Source organism: Bubalus bubalis, chromosome 12 (genome assembly GCF_019923935.1).
Source record: "Bubalus bubalis isolate 160015118507 breed Murrah chromosome 12, NDDB_SH_1, whole genome shotgun sequence".
In the NCBI taxonomy this organism is placed as follows: domain Eukaryota; kingdom Metazoa; phylum Chordata; class Mammalia; order Artiodactyla; family Bovidae; genus Bubalus; species Bubalus bubalis.
Genome location: NC_059168.1, coordinates 73,625,722 through 73,643,073, shown reverse-complemented (window position 1 = coordinate 73,643,073; position 17,352 = coordinate 73,625,722). Strand labels below are relative to the sequence as shown.

General features: G+C 51.8%; 1 protein-coding gene and 1 long non-coding RNA gene across 15 annotated transcripts in view; one reads left to right on the top strand and one right to left on the bottom strand.

Annotated features, from left to right (window-relative positions):
• DNMT3A (DNA methyltransferase 3 alpha) overlaps nt 1–17,352 on the bottom strand; it is a 102,758-nt gene that overhangs the window by 20,650 nt on the left and 64,756 nt on the right. The window contains exon 1 of one of the 14 annotated variants that reach the window (XM_044926177.2): nt 2,277–2,425. The exons of 11 other annotated variants lie outside the window; for them this stretch is intronic. The gene's annotated coding sequence lies outside the window, so the exon portion shown is untranslated. Of the gene's footprint in view, nt 1–1,249; nt 1,506–2,048; nt 2,216–2,276; nt 2,426–17,352 lie in introns of those variants that run through there. 2 more of the 14 variants (XM_044926178.2, XM_044926180.2) reach the window with 2 other exon arrangements.
• On the top strand, nt 2,712–4,869 carry LOC123328594. The gene is made up of 2 exons (XR_006543519.2): nt 2,712–2,910; nt 4,117–4,869. It is a non-coding gene; the product is annotated as an uncharacterized LOC123328594 (long non-coding RNA).

Below are 17,352 nucleotides of genomic sequence, written 5' to 3'. Positions count from 1 at the left end.
CAAGACCTCCAAGCTGGAAGTCACAGCATTTACATTCCTGTCTTAGCCTTGCTACTAATTAATAGCTGACTTTGGAGCAGTCCCTTGAGTTGCTCCACCTAAAAAAGGAGTTTGAACTCAAAGATTGCTGTTAACCTTTCCTGACTGGTTTAAAAATATGATTTATGCATGTACCAGGAATTCTAAGGAGTCTCTGAAGCCTGTCCATGGATCCCCAGGTCCCAGGTTAAGAACAGCTCAAGGGTCTACTGTCTCTTAGATTCATTTTATTTTGTTCTATCTTCAAGTCTTTGCCTCCCAGCCACAAACCAAACCTGCTTCTTGCAGCAATTCCTAAAAACCTGAGGGTGGAAGTCCTAGTTCTTTCTCTAACTCAAATTCTACAGTGGGATAAAGCATCCTTTGCCCCCAAAGCACGAACAGCTGGAAGAATGAGCCCTTGGAGACCAGGGGGCGGGAGAATGCAGGGTTACTGCCCCTCCCTCCCCAGCCCCACTCTCACCTGGGGACTTTGCCCCACCCCAACCTATATCAATTATCTACCTCCTCCTCACCTACAGGAAGGTGTGTCTAGGTTTGCACTCAAGTCCTGGGGGGAGAAGGCTTCTCTAGAATTGTCAGCTGCAGCAGCACTATCCCAGTACCAGATGTGCTCAGATACACGTGTGCCTGGCCATCTCTGCTCCCTTCCCTCCACCGCGCACGCCTCTGTGAACTTCAGGCACGGATGCTGATCTACACCAGGGTGCTGCCTTGGATGACCAAAAGCCCCAGTTTCCAGGGGTGACAGCCCCCTCAGCCAGAACAAGGTGTGCAGATGGCAGAGGATCTACAGCCAGCAGCATTGAGGGGGTCTCGCCGGGGACCCCCCTCCGCCTCCCCTAGTCTAGAAGGGAGTCGTGCCTGCCACCACCCTCCTGACTCCCCCTCAGCCCCTTTGTCTCTCTTCTCACCCCCTCCAAAGCAAGTTCCTGAACATTCTTCTTCCCCCACAACTTCCCCCAGCTTGTCAGAGGATGCTGCTGATGGCTGTTAAGCGCCCCCAACCCAGTAGGTGCAGGAGAACACGCATCCAGCATGGTCTGGCAGGCAGAGGAGGAGGAAGGGGCCTCCAACAGGACCCGGCCAGCAGGAGTGGGGGAAGGAAGAAGTGGGGGGGCGGGGGGTTAGCAGCAGGAGGCAAGAGGAAAGGGGAAGAAGGGGCGAGAGGGTGGCTGGGTGGGGGAGGGGCTCATTAGAATAGACTTGCCTAGGGCAGTGAGAGAGGGCCGGGCTTCCACGTTTGTGCCAACCCTCCTCCTCGGGCAGACAATAGGAGAAATAAGGGTTAATTAACTCTGGGCTTGGGCTCTGGAGCTAAGAACTCCTACACACCTCCCCGCCACCTGAGTTCAGAAGGTCCCAGGCCAGAGTAGCCAAGAGAGTGGGCAGGATGAAGACACCACTGCAGCTCCACTACGGGCTGCCTGGGAGGCCACTTGGCCTGGAGTTTGTTCAGCCTGGAGAGCCACTGACAACTCCACTCTGGTGGAGGCAAGGCCTCCCCGTCCAGTCCCATGTCTTCGGGCAGCTGTCCCGCCTCCACCTCCCTCTGGACTCAGGCTGCTTCCCATGCCAAAGGTCAGAGGTCCAGAGACCCAGGCGGATGCCTGCTGGGGCAGCAGACCCGGGGCTGTTCCTGGTGCCTCTGCCATCCCAAGCCGGCATAAGGCCACCCCACAGCCCCGTGTCAGGGTCGCACTGCTCCCTCCCACTCCAACACCAGTTCTTTCTGGTGGCCTAACGGTGGCTCCAAGGAACACACAGGAGAGGAGACCATCCCTCTTGGGAGTCCACAAGGTTGGCACGGCCTGAGGACAGCGTGGTCCATTATCCAGCAACACAGGTCAGCCAGGAAATCCCAACAACCCATCTGCCAGCCAGTTCAGCAAAACCGCTGCCTCCAGCCCAACTCCACGGGCCGGAGTCTGCCCCCCAGCCTTCGCTGACCACTGCCCCAGGCTCAGGCCAGGGCTGCTCTTCCTGGCCCCGGAGCCACCAGATCCCACCTGAGAGCAGGGAGGAGTGGGGCTTGGGGCTCCTGAGCAGAGAGTGGGTGGGACGGCAGTAACTCAGCATCTCCAGAACTCAGGCCAGGCAGGGCAGCCAGATCCCGCGGGCCGGGGAGGCAGACTTGACTCTTCTCAACTCAGAGGGCTGCAGGCCCAGAGATCCTCCCACCGGCCCCTGCCGCCTCCCCGCCCCCAGTTTCCCCAGGGCTCCGTCCAGGAACCTACCCATAAGGCCAGGTGCAGCCCCTCGGTGGTCCAGCTCAGGTGTGAGCCCCGGCCCTCAAGCTCTGTAAGTAGCTGCCCGTCTGGGGGGAGGGGAAGGGGGCGATGGGGCTGGGGGGCGGAGGGGGCCAGAGAGAGGGGGAGGGGGGAGGTGGGGGGGAGGGATTGAACATTTTCTTTGTCTAGAACTCCAGGTCACGTGGGCCCCGCTGGAGTGCCTGGTTGGCTGCGAGCGGGCCGGGGGAGGGGGCCGGCTCTCAGACGCTGGCAGTGGGCCAGCCCCTCTCCTCCGGTCCGAGGGGCGCGGGCCGGCGCTGGGGCCTGGGGGCGCGGCTGGGCCTCCGCCCATTCCTGGGGCCCCGCCCAAGCCAGGCTGGAGGCGGCGCCGGCCCCATCCCACCGCTCGGCCTTCCCTGCCCCTGCCCCCACCCCGAACTCGGCCCGAACCCGGCGCGGAGCCGGGGGCGAGGCGGGGAGCCCGCGCACGGCGCGGGGAGGGAAGGACGGGGGTCGGGAGGGAAGGGGCTGCGCTCCAGCTGCGGAGGTAAGCTGCGAGCGCCCCGAGAACCGGGAGCGCAGACGAAAGGAGAGAGGAGCTTTCGGACCGTCTGGGACAGCCAGGAGAAAGTTGTTAAAAGTGAGTCTCTCCGCAGCGCAACCAAAAAGTAAAAAGGAAAAGCTTACAAATGAGCGGAGAGGTCCAGGAAGCTGTAGGAAAATTCAAAGCACACAGAGGGACAGAAAGCGCCCGCACAAAACCGGGAGCGCTCCAGAACGAGAACTTGGGGTGGGGGGACGAGAAGGGGAGGGCGTCTCCTCTTCACACTGCCAGTGGATAGAGTGGTGCCTTAGTGTGGTGTGAGGAGTTCAGGCTTAGAAAATCACTTCCTGGCCAAGTACTTGGGTCCCCTGGGTCATTCTAGGTCTGCCTTCGATGTCTCATTTTTCCTGTTTGCAAGGTGCAGGGTTGGGGGTGGGGTGGGGAGGAGGAGTGCAAAAGTATAGCAACACCTCCATTCCCAGCACGAACATCTGCAGGTCAAGACTCCATTCCTCCTCTGGAGCCTCCAGGTGCACTTTCAACCATTTCATGCTCCCTCCTCCTGAGCAGAGGCGCCTCCCCACAAAGAAAATATATACATATATATGTACACACACACACTCTCTCTCCTTCCACACCCTGCCCACCGCACCCCCCCCCCCCCCGCCGCCCCCCAGCAACCCAGAAGCAGACACTGTTGGCCCTGCCTTCAAGGAGCTAACAAATTCAACTAGACTTGGAGTAATTGGAAAAGGTCATTGAAAAGCATCTCTAAAGAGAACTATACCACCAATACCAAGTCCAATGGGCTAGGATGGCTTGGAAGCCCACCAAAAACAAGTAGTATGAGTAATAAATAAGGTTAATGAGATCAATGTGGAGCAGAGACTGAACCTGGAGGATGAATCAGATCTGGATTGAGGCTGGCCAGATAGGAAATAAGAGATGTTAGGCTGGAAAGGGAGGAAAACCCTTGCCCACCTCCACCTCCCATCCCCTCAATACAACTAAAGCGAAAGTGCAGAGAAGAGATGTCAATGGACATATCCTATTGCAGTGAAGAATAACCGCAGGTTTTCTGACATGAGGTGAATGGGTATTTTGGAAAAAGATTAGCATGGTTTCAGTTTGCAAGATGAATTAAAAGGCAGAGCAGGGGAACCAAGGGTAAATGTCCCAGCAGGAAATGGCTGTGTGGCTGGCTGCACTGCTCGATAGATCAGGACTGGAGTTCTGGTTCTGTCCCTGTGACCTTGAACAAGCCACTTAACTCCAAGAAGTCTTTTTTCACTTGCAAAACAGGAGTGATGACGTCTGCCCTCCCAGGCCAGGGATACCAGCATCTCAAGGAGATAATGCCCCCAGGTGCCTGGCTTTCAGCCACAGACAGTGAGAACAAACCAGCTGGAACAGGTGCTGGTATAATGAGGTCAAAAGATGTGCTGTGAGAGAACCCACCATCCTTGCCAGGGCTCAGCACCCTCCTGGGGGCCATCAGAGAACAAGGAGGCTCTGAAAAGGGAAGAGGACCCCACATCAGAGAGCCTTCTCCACAGAACACCCAGGCAGTACAAACCCCCTCCCAGCCCTAAGACCCAGAACCTCTACAGCAAAGAGGAACTCTTCCACAAAACAAAGGCCCTAGTCTGCTCTTAGCCATCTTTCAACCCAATCAAGGTACCTGCTTGGTACAGTTTCCATGAGTTTATACTTCTTGCCTGCTCTCACCCTTTGAGGAATGTAATAGGACTTGCTTGGCTTCTCTCACTCATGCCTCCCCGGCATCCAGGCCCTGTTAACAGGCCACTTTAGACCTCACCCCAGGCATCCTCTCAAAATGAAGTTTCTGATCTGGCTTGGCCAGCTCTTTAAAAACACTATCTCACCTATGACATCTCTCTTTCCATTGTTATGTGGGTAAACACTTAGACTCTACACTCCGTGGTCTTGGTCTTCAGTAAGTAATGACACCTGTGTATGCAGCCAGGACTCAAAAGTGTCAGAACGGATCAGGACCATCAGTTTCACTTTCCCTTGGCCCACTCAAAAAGTGGCTTCTCCCTCCAGCTGCCAAACTTCCTTATTCTCATTCTCTAAAATTAAGCTCGAATTGGGGTGGGGGGGGGGGGCAAGATAAAAGTAGGGGATTAAGAGGTACAAACTATTGTTTAACATAAACTATAAGGATATACAGCACAAGGAATACAATTAATATTTTATAATAACTGTGTGTGTGTATGTCACTCAGTCATGTGCAACTCTGCAACCCCATGGACTATAGCCTGCCAGGTTCCTCTGTCCATGGAATTCTCCAGGCAAGAATACTGGAGTGGGTAGTAGCCATTCCCTTCGTCCAGGGGAATCTTCCTAACCCAGTGATTAAATCAGGTCTCCTGCATTGCAGGCGGATTCTTTACTGTCTGAGCCACCAGGGAAGCCCAAGAATACTAGAGTGGGTAACCTATCCCTTCTCCAGGGGATCTTCCCGACCCAGGAATCGAGCCAGGGTCTCCTGCATTGCAGGTGGATTCTTTACCAGCTGAGCTACCAGGGAACCCCATAATAACTATAAATGGAGTATAATCTTTAAAAATTGTGAATCACTATGTTGTACCCCTGAAACATAATATTGTAAATCAACTATACCTCAATAAAAAATTGGGCTTAGTAAAATTAAGCCCAAATTTTCCCTCTTCCACAGAGCTCCCAACTTAAGCAAAAAGGAAGCTCAACTCAAAGGTGTCCTCTTATTACTTACAGCACCACCCCTCTCCTGTAGCTATACCCAGGGGAAAGGTTCCCCTTTTCTATACAGTGAGTCACTCACTGAGATCTGTGTCTACCTTGTACTTGGTGGGCACAGAGACCTCAAAGCAGAAGAAATCCCAAGATCTAGGCTAAGAAGTGACTTTAGCCCAAGGTCAGGAAAAAACCAGGGCAGCCTTCTAGGATCCTCAGGTCATATATGTTCTCGACCTTCCAAAGTAACCCGCCCAGGGTGGTTATTGGGATAGGTCTTTTGATCAAGATAAAGATAGTCAACCTAAAATAGCAGAGCCATGTAAAATGAGCCAGGTTCTTGGACGTGTTCTAAAAGTATGTTGAAAGGAAGAACCCCTGGATGAAAAGAAGATCTGGTGGATGTCAAGAGGCTAAAAGAAGCGTTGGAGAGGAAGTACCCAGCATGGTCCAAAAGAGAGGGCAACCTGAAAGAGAGGGCGTATTTCCTGTTTGGCAGGCAGATTGCAGTGCTCCAACAGGCCTGATGAAAATACCTCTTAGGGACACCTGACTCAGCACTGATCCTGTGTTCATCAAGCAAACTTCTAACTTTAATTACATTTTCCAGTGACTCTGATACCGGTAAGTTGCCAGATAAAATGGGGACAACCACTTGGATGGATCTGTGTTGGAAGGACAAGTCCTATTATAAATCTGTAAACTGAGCATCCGGGTGTCTCTGGGAGCATGAGTGTGGGGAGCGCTGTGAAGCTGACTTTCCAGCTTGGGGAGTGGAGATGAGATGCTAAGTCGTGATCCTCCCCCCAGGAGCAGCAGCTCCCACGGGCGCAAGTGGGAATGCCTGGCTGATTTTAACTCTTAAGTTCAGTGTTCTGAGGTATGCTTTGTCATAAAATCCAGTGGTGGTGGGAGGTGGGGAGGTTATGTGGCATCCACTGAACAGGACATTTTAGCACCTGAGTCCCTGAACTCAAAATCGGAGGAGCCAGGATCCCTGGGAAGCCATCTGCAAAGCCACATATTGGGAGACACTGTGCATTTCTTGATACACAAACATTCCCACTGCCCCCATGACAAATGAGAACTTATCTAGATAAGAACTACAAGGTCAAGATGGATGTCTCTTCCAATCCTGCCCTTCCACCCATAGCTCAGAAGCCTCCATGCTACACAGTAGACCTCTGACCACCCGCTGATTACAGCCTGCGCTCCTTGCATGGCACTTAAGGCCCCCACCATCTGCAGCCCTTACCTCACACAGCCTACACTCAGCCCACCCACTTGCTGTTTCCCAAATATGCCCTTTCCCTGCCTCTGTGCCTTTGCTCATGCCGTTCCTTGCTCCTCCCCTTCACCTTCCACCAGTCAAAAGCCTACCTATCCTTCTCAGCCCAATTCACCAGTTACCTCCACCATGAAGGTTTCTCTAGACCTGAATTGGCCAGTGAGAGAGCCAGTGGCTGCACAAAGCCATTTAAATTCATTGAAATTAGATTAAAATGAAAATTCAGTTCTTCATTGCACTGGCCACATCCCAAGTGTCCAAGAGCCCATGTGGCTGAGGGAGGCTACTGTAGCGGAGGGCACAGATTTTAGAACATTTCTGTCATTGCAGAACATTCTCCTGGACAGTGCTGCTCTGGCCCCTCAGCCTTATCGTTCCCCACCCAAAAATTCCCTTGTCCCGCCTCCTCCCCCATACTCCCAGAGCACCTTGTAATCCTCTCCTAGCACCTGCCGATCTTTGCTTGGACTAAGGTGTACTCCTCTTTCCTCTTCACAAGATTAAAAATCCCTAGAGGGCAGGGCCTGGCTCTCGCTTAGGTTCACGTGGAAGGAGTGTGGACCACAGCCTCTTGCACACTGTAGAGGATTAAAGCAGTGTCTGCTGAACTGAATCCAACACTGTCTCCAGAGCCTCATCTGGAGTCTACTGACCAAGTTCCCAAATGCGGGCAAATACTTTCCACAGCAAAGTTCCGATAGGTGTTTAAGAGGTCTGGGTCCACGGCTCCCGAAAAAGGCCGGGAATCTTTGTTTGCCTGCTCCCCTGCCATCCACATGGAGGTTGCAAGCAAATGACCAGGACTGGGCTGCTGGCAGGGAAGCTAAAAATAGCCACAGAGCCAACAGCAAGGAGTTAGCAGGACTTGTTGCTAGGGAGACCAGTCACAGAGAGAGCAACCAAGCGGGGAGAAAGCGTCAGACCTGCACCCAGAGAGCAGAGGCCACAGTCGGGTGTGGGGAGGGGGACTCAAAGTTGACAGGGGTCCAAGGCTCCCACCTAGAGATGGTTCTGCCTTCTGGCAGTTCCTGACTAATATACTAAGTGGGGCAAATGTTCCCCCTGTCCCTCAGTAACCCATCTCCATGGAAACCACCATTGCTGGGGTGAAGTACCAGCCCTGGAAGGGAGGCCTCTGCCTGGAGCTGGTTGTTATGGCAACCTCCCCCCCACCCCCCAATCCTCTCTCTCCTGGCTTCTCCTGTGGGGAAAAGGTGGGGGCCTAGTCTTGGCTTAGCCAGCGTGACTAGGAAACACCGGCTTCCTGACAAGAGTGACCTACGATGGGCTTTTTGGAAGCTCCGGGGACCCCAGAAAGGCCAGGCAGTCCTCAGCACAAGGCAGAGCTTCCTTTCCTTCCTCTGGGGGCCTCAGAGGTCACCTTGGCAGGAGACTCTCAAACTCATTTGTATCAGGATCACCCAAGGAGGTTTTTAAAAATACAGATTCCTAGGCCCACCTATGGCGATGAGCTGGCTTGGGGTAGAGCCCAGGAATCTATTAAAACCCCCTCCCCCTAAGTGATTCTGCTTCCAACCAGGTATGGAGATCACCGAGGGCCCTGGCTGTTACAAATGAGGAAACAGGCCCGCAGGGGACCGAGCCCACCCAAAGGGTCAAAACTGAGGAGGGAGAGGTAGAAGGAGGGGAGTCGCCCCCTCTCCTGGGCCTGTCTCTCTTGCTCCCCCTTCAAACCAGAACATGCTGATGTCTGATATTGGACTGTGACTTAAAACTGAACCTCTCCACAAACTGTCCCTTCTGGCAGAAAGTGGAGGGGAACGGAGCTGGGCAGCCTGGTCCCCAGAGTGTTCAGAGTGGTGGCGGCCCAGGCAGACGACCTGGACTGAAAGAGGAAATCCATCCTCCTTAGGAAGGAAACCAAAAGGGTCACCATGGAAACTGCAGTGTGCTGGCCTGGTTGGGCTTGGTGCCATCCCCAAACCTGGACCCAAGAGAGGCTCATCTTTAGGCAAAGGCCATGGGGCAGGGGCAGCCCACCCCCTCAAAACCCCTCACCCCTGCCGGTCTAGTCTACTTTCAGAACTATAAGGAGGCTGTGCTTTATCCAGGAGCCAACCTCTGAGCCTGCCTGAATGACACCAAAACCCTAGGATCCAGCAGCAGCACCCACACCAGCTAGGGCGGGGTGGGTCGGTGGGGGGGGGGGGGTGTGCCGGAGGCGGGGGGGGGGGGGGGGGGGGCCGGCGGGGGGGAGGAGGATTGGGGGTTGGGAGGGGGGCGGAGCCAGTGCAAGAGCTGACCTCCCTCCTGTTACTCCTCACAGCCTAATTGTGTGCCCAGGACCCACCACACATGAAGCCACAGCCCTCATTCAACACAGCATGCAATTAGATGGTAAATTATGTGGTAGAGATGCTTTCTCCGTGTGCTGAAGGAAATCTGAGGCGGCCGGGACCAGTCAAGGCAGGAGGACTCAAGGGAGGATGAGAGACGGTGAGCCAGGACAGGGCCCAGCCTCCCAGGCTTCTCGGACAGCAGATCCTTGGGGGCATCTGCAGCTGCGCTAGCTTCCCAGCGAGATGCACTAGCGCAGCTGCATGCACACCTGTAGGGAGGCGGGCCGCCGAGGGCCTGCTGCCTGTTCTGCATTCCACTGCTGACAAACATTCTGATCCAGAGTAAAATGCAGGGTCTGGGAGCCACCTCCTCGCTGACCCCTCACGTCTCCATCTCTTCTGCCTCTCTCCCTGGTTCTCCCATCCCTTCCTTCCTGGCTCCCCGTCCCTTCCCAGTCATTACATGCTTGGAAGTCACAACTCGCCAGACCTGCCAGCAGCTCCTGAAGCCTCAGCTGCAGCCTCCTTTCTGCCCTCGCCCATCTGCCCCCACTTTCCCAACAGCTCCAGGTCTGCTCCTTAAGAGGAAGGCCTCTCCACAAACCCGACTCTCCCGCCCCATCACTTCCAGCCCCTAACCGGGAGCTGCGGGCTGAGCACGCCCCTGCCTGTGAGCCGAGTGCAGGCTGTGGGCAGGGAGCAAGGGTGGAGGGCAGTGGTGCTGCAGGTCCCCAGGTCTCACCTGCCCCTTGCCAGGAAAAAGAATAGAAGGGGCAGGATGGGAGCAGAGGATCACAGCTGATGACAAAGCTTTCGGTAAGTGCCTAGCTTCTTTGCATCTTAGTTTCTTAATCAGTCTGATGGGACAGATATCTGCCGAGTATTACAGGTAAGGTCAAAAGAAGTCAGGAGGGCATATAGTGTAAGAGGTTTGGAAAGAACCTTTCGACAAGTTAGCTTGACCACGTACAGTCACTTTGCTTTACAAACTAGACTCTGGGGAGACTTGTTAATTTTATACCTGGGGGGTGTGGGTCCAAAGGAACCAGGTAAACCTAAACCGCCAGGGTTGCTTTCTCCTCCCCTCCCCCACCCCAGGCTCCAGGGGTCAAAGGGAGGGACCCCAGGGACCACCATTCAGATTCAGGCATGCAGACCCTCTCAAGTTTCAGGGTCCAAAGAGAAGACCCAGGAGGAGCCCAGCAGACAAGCCTTGGGGTAAACCCGTTGCTGAAAACACTAGGACCGCCTACCATCTCCATCCCAAAGGAAACATTTGAATTCCTGCACCAAGTCCTTTCCGGTCTTCTCCCCCCACCTCTATTGGGAAACAGTTCTCTAGCTGTGCCAGCGTTAGAGCCCATACTTCTTCCACAGCTCAGTGTTCATGGCCTGAGTTTCAAGCCCTTACAATCACCTGGACACCTTTCGGAGTGATCTGGGCCTCAGCCCAGAACTAAATTCCAAGTGTACTGAATCCAGGGTGGGGGGCCCAGAGAGCAATGGTTAAAACAGATTTCCAGGTAATGCGAATGTGCAGGGAGAGCCCGTGAGGGTGACTGGGGGGTGGTGGTGATTCGGTTGCTAAGTCGTGCCCGACTCTTTGCAGCTCTATGGACTGCAACATGCCAGGCTTCCCTGTCCTTCACTATCAGGGTGGTGGGTGACACAATAAATGCATCTTTGGAGGAATCTCTTCTGTGTCAGGTGGCTTCCCGGTTTACTCAAGTGGTAACGAATCTGCCTGCAATGCAGGAGACCTGGATTCAATCCCAGCTTGGGAAGATCCCCTGGAGAAGGACGTGGCAACCTACTCCAGTATTCTTGCCTGGAGAATTCCATGCACAGAGGAGCGTGGCAGGCTACAGTCCATGAGGTCGCAAAGAGTCGGACACGACTGAGCAAGTAACACTATTCACTACACTTCTGTGTCGGGTTTGGTTTACTTCCGATCACCTGAAGCTGGGTGGTTCTCAAACTTGCACAAGCCCCAGAACCATGGGCACCTGACTAGAGAATCAGATTTCCCAGGAATCACACCAGGGTCTCTGCCTCATAGCTCCAGAATGTGTGTGTGTTAGTCACTCAGTTCTAACCCGTCAGGTCTCTGGCCATCCGGGTCCTCCCCCTCTCCCATGCCAACTGCACGCTGTGAGCAAATTTTACTGTTTTTCTGACTTGCCGTCCCTTAATAAGAACTCTTCACAGATGCTATATGACTCTTTAGTTAAGGAATAATGGGCAGTGTATTTTTAATTTTTCACTTTCAACTCAGATTAAGCAAAAGTAGGAATAAAAAAGTGCAGTCTCCTGTTTATGCGGATCTAGGTACTGTTTAAAAGGCAACTCTTTTAAAAGGCTCCACAGACAGGTGAAAAGAGGGTCTTTAGTGGTCCTTCAGTTGTTCTGGAACTCCTGCCAGCTGGTTGCTCCCAGAAGCCCCAGGTAGGTGAGCTGACCCTCCCTACCCTGGTCCTCTCTCCCAGCTCACCAGCCTGCACTTACTCTCCTAGAGGATGACTCCTGAGTGCCTGCTAAACCCCTCCCCATTGTTAGCCACCCTACTGGCTTCTCAAAAGCAGCTTGTCCAAAACCTAACTTAAAAGTCCACTCCTGGAACTTCCTGGTGGTCCAGCAGTTGAGAATCCGCCTTCCAATGCAGGGGACGTGGGTTTGAGCCCTGTGGCACATGGCAACAAGGCCTGCCCGCCACAACTACTGAGCCTGCACGCTACAACGAAAGATCCCACATGCCGCAACTAAGATCTGACACAGCCAGACAAATAAATAAAATTTCCTCCGAAGAGACTATCCTCATGACTTTAGGGTAGGCAGAGAACTCAGAGATCACACACACACTCCAATAAAAAAAGAATTTGGTTAACTGGACTTTGTTCAAATGAAAAGCTTCTGACCATCAAAATAAATCCTTAAGAAAATGGAAAGTCCATACCACCTTCCTGCTCCAAACCTGCTCTTCCTCCCTAGCTCAGGATTTCCTAGCTCATATAATGACCACTCACCCCAGCCCCCAAATACCAGCCCAGTTTCTCCCTTCCCTCCAACCAGAGACAAACTGTATCAGTTCTATCAAGTCTGCCTCCCACTGCCTGGCCCCTTTGTCAAAATCAGATGAAAGGCCCTCCTAATTGGTCCTTCTTCTAACCTTCCTTGGGGCCCTTTGCATTACAGCCAGGGAGGGTTACCTTCCCAAAATACACATCCGGTTCTCTAACATTCCAGCTCCCTCCTGCACAGTGAAGCCCACGTTTCTCACTATGACAGGGAGGCTGGTAACAATCTGACCATCTCCCTTTGCAGTTTTATCTCTTCTTACACTTCCTTGCCAACTCCCACACCTAGTTACCAGCTCTCACGCTGTTCCCTGACCAACCCAGAAGCTTCATGCCTCTTTGTCTTTGCCCTCAGTGTTTCTTTTTCCTGGAACGCCTTCCTTATTTATCCTTATTGGAATTCTCAAAGGACACCTCCTCCAGGGAACCTTCCAGGAGTTCCCCCAGAAGTTCTCTTGCCATCCTCTATGCTCACCAGACTCTTGGTGGCAGAAGCACAGGCCGAGGCCCATGCTCTATCTGATGTTGTGGCTCACGGTGGGCACTCCCACCTCCTCCTCTAGACCATGTGCGCCCTGGGACAGGAACTGTGTCCACTGTCTCCTCCAGTGCCAGCATGGTACTGCATGTATTTAGTAAATACAGACTCAAGTCCGTTTACGACATCTAGAGTACTGGCTCCTTAACAGAGTCACACAGTCCAGCTGAGCCCCCCGTGCTCGAGCATCCTAGGGACCTCCTTAACAAATGCTCTGATCATGAAAGCAAAGAAGAGAGAATAGCACCATTGGATCTTCTCCTCTGTCTGCCTCACAGCGAGGGCTATGAGGTTGTTTCTGAAAGCTGAAATAAAAATGCAAGAAATCTTGAGGTGCTCTAGATCCCAAACTCCTAGAGGTTTTTTTTAGATCCCACTCAGTGCCCTTCCCCTACTGTCCCCATCAGGCAAACTCCTATCCCAGTAGCAGGCCTGCAAGATGTCTCTTCTACGGCAGGCCTTCCTGGCCTCCTTGGGCAGGGCTAGTTAGCTGCTCCCATGGTTCCTTTCCTCCTATTTCTATCCTAGCTCTTACTGGGTTGCAGCACTTAACTGCCTACCACTGCCAGGGTGGGATTCTGACCTTCCTTTAAACGTGTCTCTTTAGTGTCTAGAAAATGTGGGAAAGTGGCAGAGACCCAGATGCATATGGAGTTTTCTGAAAGCCTGAGCACAAAGTATTTGCTCAGTCAAGGTCTGTAACTCTCAAAATGATGAAGGGTGATCGTGTGACTAAAGAAGAGAAAACGAGCAGTAAGGGGCAGACCTAGCAAGGCACATGGTGACCAAAGCCAGAACAAGGATGTGCAGCTCCTAAGCTAAGGAAATGCCCAGGAACATGTGCCTGTTAGGGGTGTGTGTGCAACATCACCTTTTTCGTGGTGGCTTCAAGACTCTCCCTCGCCCGGGTGAGTAGCAAGCCCTGCTATTTCTGATCCTGGCAGCAAACACAATAAAAGCGGTCCACCATGAAGAGGAAAGCTAGATTCTAGCACAAAACATGAATTTTTGTGAAAGTTTTTTCTAAGCATCTTTATTAAGATGCTTTATGTATGTGCCTTGAAAAGAAGCATGTATGTGAGGTATGAGAATTCACTCAAACATTTAATTTAGGACGTCCATACAAGGAGACAAAGGGAGCTACAGCTCATGACTTCAGTCCGCCTCCCCTTAAATTATGCTATTTCCGAATCTCAGGGGTCATCTGGTCTATTTGTGCCCTGCTACAAACGAGGAAACTAAAGTACAGAGAGGAGAACAACCTTCTCAAATTGATCCTGAGTAGAGGATGTACTCCGGAGAAGGCGATGGCACCCCACTCCAGTACTCTCGTCTGGAAAATCCCATGGATGGAGGAGCCTGGTAGGCTGCCGTCTATGGGGTCGCGAAGAGTCAGACATGACTGAGCGACTTCACTTTCACTTTTCACTTTCATGTATTGGAGAAGGAAATGGCAACCCACTCCAGTGCTCTTGCCTGGAGAATCCCAGGGACGGGGGAGCCTGGTGGGCTGCCGTCTATGGGGTCGCACAGAGTTGGACAAGACTGAAGTGACTTAGCAGCAGCAGCAGCAGAGGCTATACTCAGAAACCAGGCCTCCTGAATCTCATTCCATTTACTTAATCCAATTTCACAACATCAAAACCAATCATGAGAAAAACAGCAGTTCAAAGGAGTGGAGAAGGAAGTGAGGAAGGGGTCCCCAGGGTGAAAGGGACCCAAACCTGGCAAGACCCTGCGGCCTGAAGACCTGCAGCCAAGGTGGGGCAAGGCGGCAGGGACAGAGGGCTGGGCCAGTGAGCTCCCTCCAACCCCATCCTATAGCTTCAGGGGAAGCCAAGACTGAAAACCAGGAAGACCCAGTTCTAGTGGAGTTGTTTGTGAAACAGAAGCAGCCTGCAATCTGGAGTCTGGTTTAGCCCACAGGCCTGTCCACAAGGATGTCCACATGGCTCTTACCTCCTCATCTACAGGAGTCTTAGCTTCCTAGTGGTAAAATAGGGATGAAAATTAACTCTTATAGTAATTGTGAATAGTATACCTGTGAAATGACAAAAATAATACAATGGAGTAGCAAGTCTGATGTCCTTTATTTAAGGGAAAACGGCCCACAGACTGGGGGAGCACTGTGGCTCAGAGCTGCAAGAGCGCCTTCCCAAGGATGCTGGGCCAGCATAAGTTCCGCCCACTGACAGAAGAGGCATCAGGAACAGGAACAGGGCATGATTGGCCAGCAAGGATGGGATTTCCTTATAAGGCAGCGAGTCTTGTTTCCTAGGGGAAGGTGAACCCACTAAACTGAGCTGAAGGATTAGCAGGAGTTTCCTGTACCTGCACTGACCTAGCTTCATTTATTATTTAAAAAAAATTTTTTTGGCTGAGGCATGGCATACGGAATCTTAGTTCTCCAACTGGGGATCAAACCTCGGCCCCCTATTATGGAAGCGTGGATTCCTAACCACTGGACTAGACCATGGACCACCCAGGTGGCACAGCAGTAAAGAATCTGCCTGCCAATACAAGAGAGGCAAAACATGGGGGTTCAATCCCTGGGCCGAAAGATCCCCTGGAGAAGCAAATCCCCTGGCTACCCACTCCACTGTTCTTGCCTGGAGAATCCCATGGACAGAGGAGCCTGGCACAGTACATGGGTCGCAAAGAGTCAGACATGACTGAGCACACACTCCACACATGGACGGCCTAGCCCACTGACCTAGGTTTAGATTTCTGATCTGGGCCGGGCCACAGCGGTGGTCTCTATTTTGTGAAACCTGAAATACAAAGTTACTTTATCATTAGGATTGTGGCAGAAGTTAACGCTCCCAGCACTGTCCCTGAGATGAAGTGAAAAGTGAAAGTCGCTCAGTCACATCTGACTCTGCGACTCCATAGACTGTACAGTCCATGGAATTCTCCAGGCCAGAATACTGGAGTGGGTAGCCTTTCCATTCTTCAGGGGATCATCCCAACCCAGGGATCAAACCCAGGTCTCCCACATTGCAGGTGGATTCTTTACCAGCTGAGCCACCTGAGATGAAGGAGGTGCTCACAAAGCTACCCCTCTGGCCTATTTCAGGTTTGGCCGTGGCCACTGCTGAACCCAGTACCTCGTTACTGTTTTCTCACCACTAAAAAGTGGGGGATGTTCTCAGCGCTCTTCTCTCTGTGCCCACCTCGCACCCGCCCCCCCAGATGGGGTGAACATTCCAGTGGGCGAACAGCTGGTCCACTGAAGAGACAACGGGTGCCTCTGTGCTGACAGTTTCACAGCCTGTCCTGAGGGCCAGCCCTGGAACTCACTACTGATTACAGGCTGTCACAACAGAGCCTTTAAAAGGTGTTCGTTCAGCCTTTTGGTAAAGTACACTTGTCACATCGGCTCCAAAAAGCATCATCTCCTTTAAGGGCAATGTTATTTCTGAGGCCATCCTGTAAGGGTTCAGGTTTTCATTAGTTTATATACTATATGGTGAATAAGCTAGGGACATCTGCCAGTTGGAATCCCCTAAAACTGCTACCCACATACTTGGCTAATAGTTTGGTTTTAGTCCTTAAAGGTCTACTTTACGTTGCCAATTCTCACATCTCCTGTACTAAAGCCCAGGAGATCACACTTAATTCATCTCCTTCTTCTCAAAGTGCCCGGCACAATACCCTCAACCCCCCAACACCAAAGGTGCTTGGGGATAGCTTATTAAATGGAATATAGCACAGCAGGAGATGACCCGCTGGACACTCAGGCTGTTCTTCCCAGGGCCGACAGGAAGCACAGTCTGTTGAGACTGCAGGGTTATAAAGCAAAAGGAAGCAACATTTACTCAGCTCACAGGAGCAGCAGTACAAATGGCCAATAAACATATGAAAAGATGTCCAACCTCACTTATCTGGGAAATGCCAATTAAAATCATAGCAAGATAGTGTTTTTCCCACCCATTAGATTAGCAAAATATTGATGTTGGCACAGGTGAAAATCTTCTCATACCCTGTTTACAGGAGCCTAAGTCGGCACTGCCCTTTTTGGAGGACAATTTGGTACACTGTATAAAATTCAAAATACACATTCCTTTCAACCCAGCATTTCTCTTTCTAGGTATCTATCTGAGAGAAACAGACGCACAAAGAGACATGACCAAGGATGTTCACTGCTATGGTGCTTATGCAGTAAAATACTGTAAACCACACAAATGTCCACCAATAAGAGAATGGTTAAATAAAATCATGGTAATCCATACGGTGGAAGAGAACAGTAATTACGTGGCTTGATTGCCCAGACTTATCATAAGTGAAAAACCAAGCTGTAAAACGAAACTATAGTGTGGTTCTATTTATATAAAAAAGGAAAAGCGAAAAAAAGCAACTGTGAAGCAGAATTATAAATTTACACACACACATAGATGGATAGAGACAGCACCAGATACCTCTGGTAGGGGAATTAAAGTCACTGGGAGGGATGGTTTTTTTTTTTTTTTTAAAAGAATGTATTTGTGTAATACTTATATAAAATCAGTTTTAAAGAATTATGCATGTCCTATTATATTCTAGCCCTGTGCTGTACATGTTCTATATACCTTATTAACCCACACAACTCTGAGATTAGAA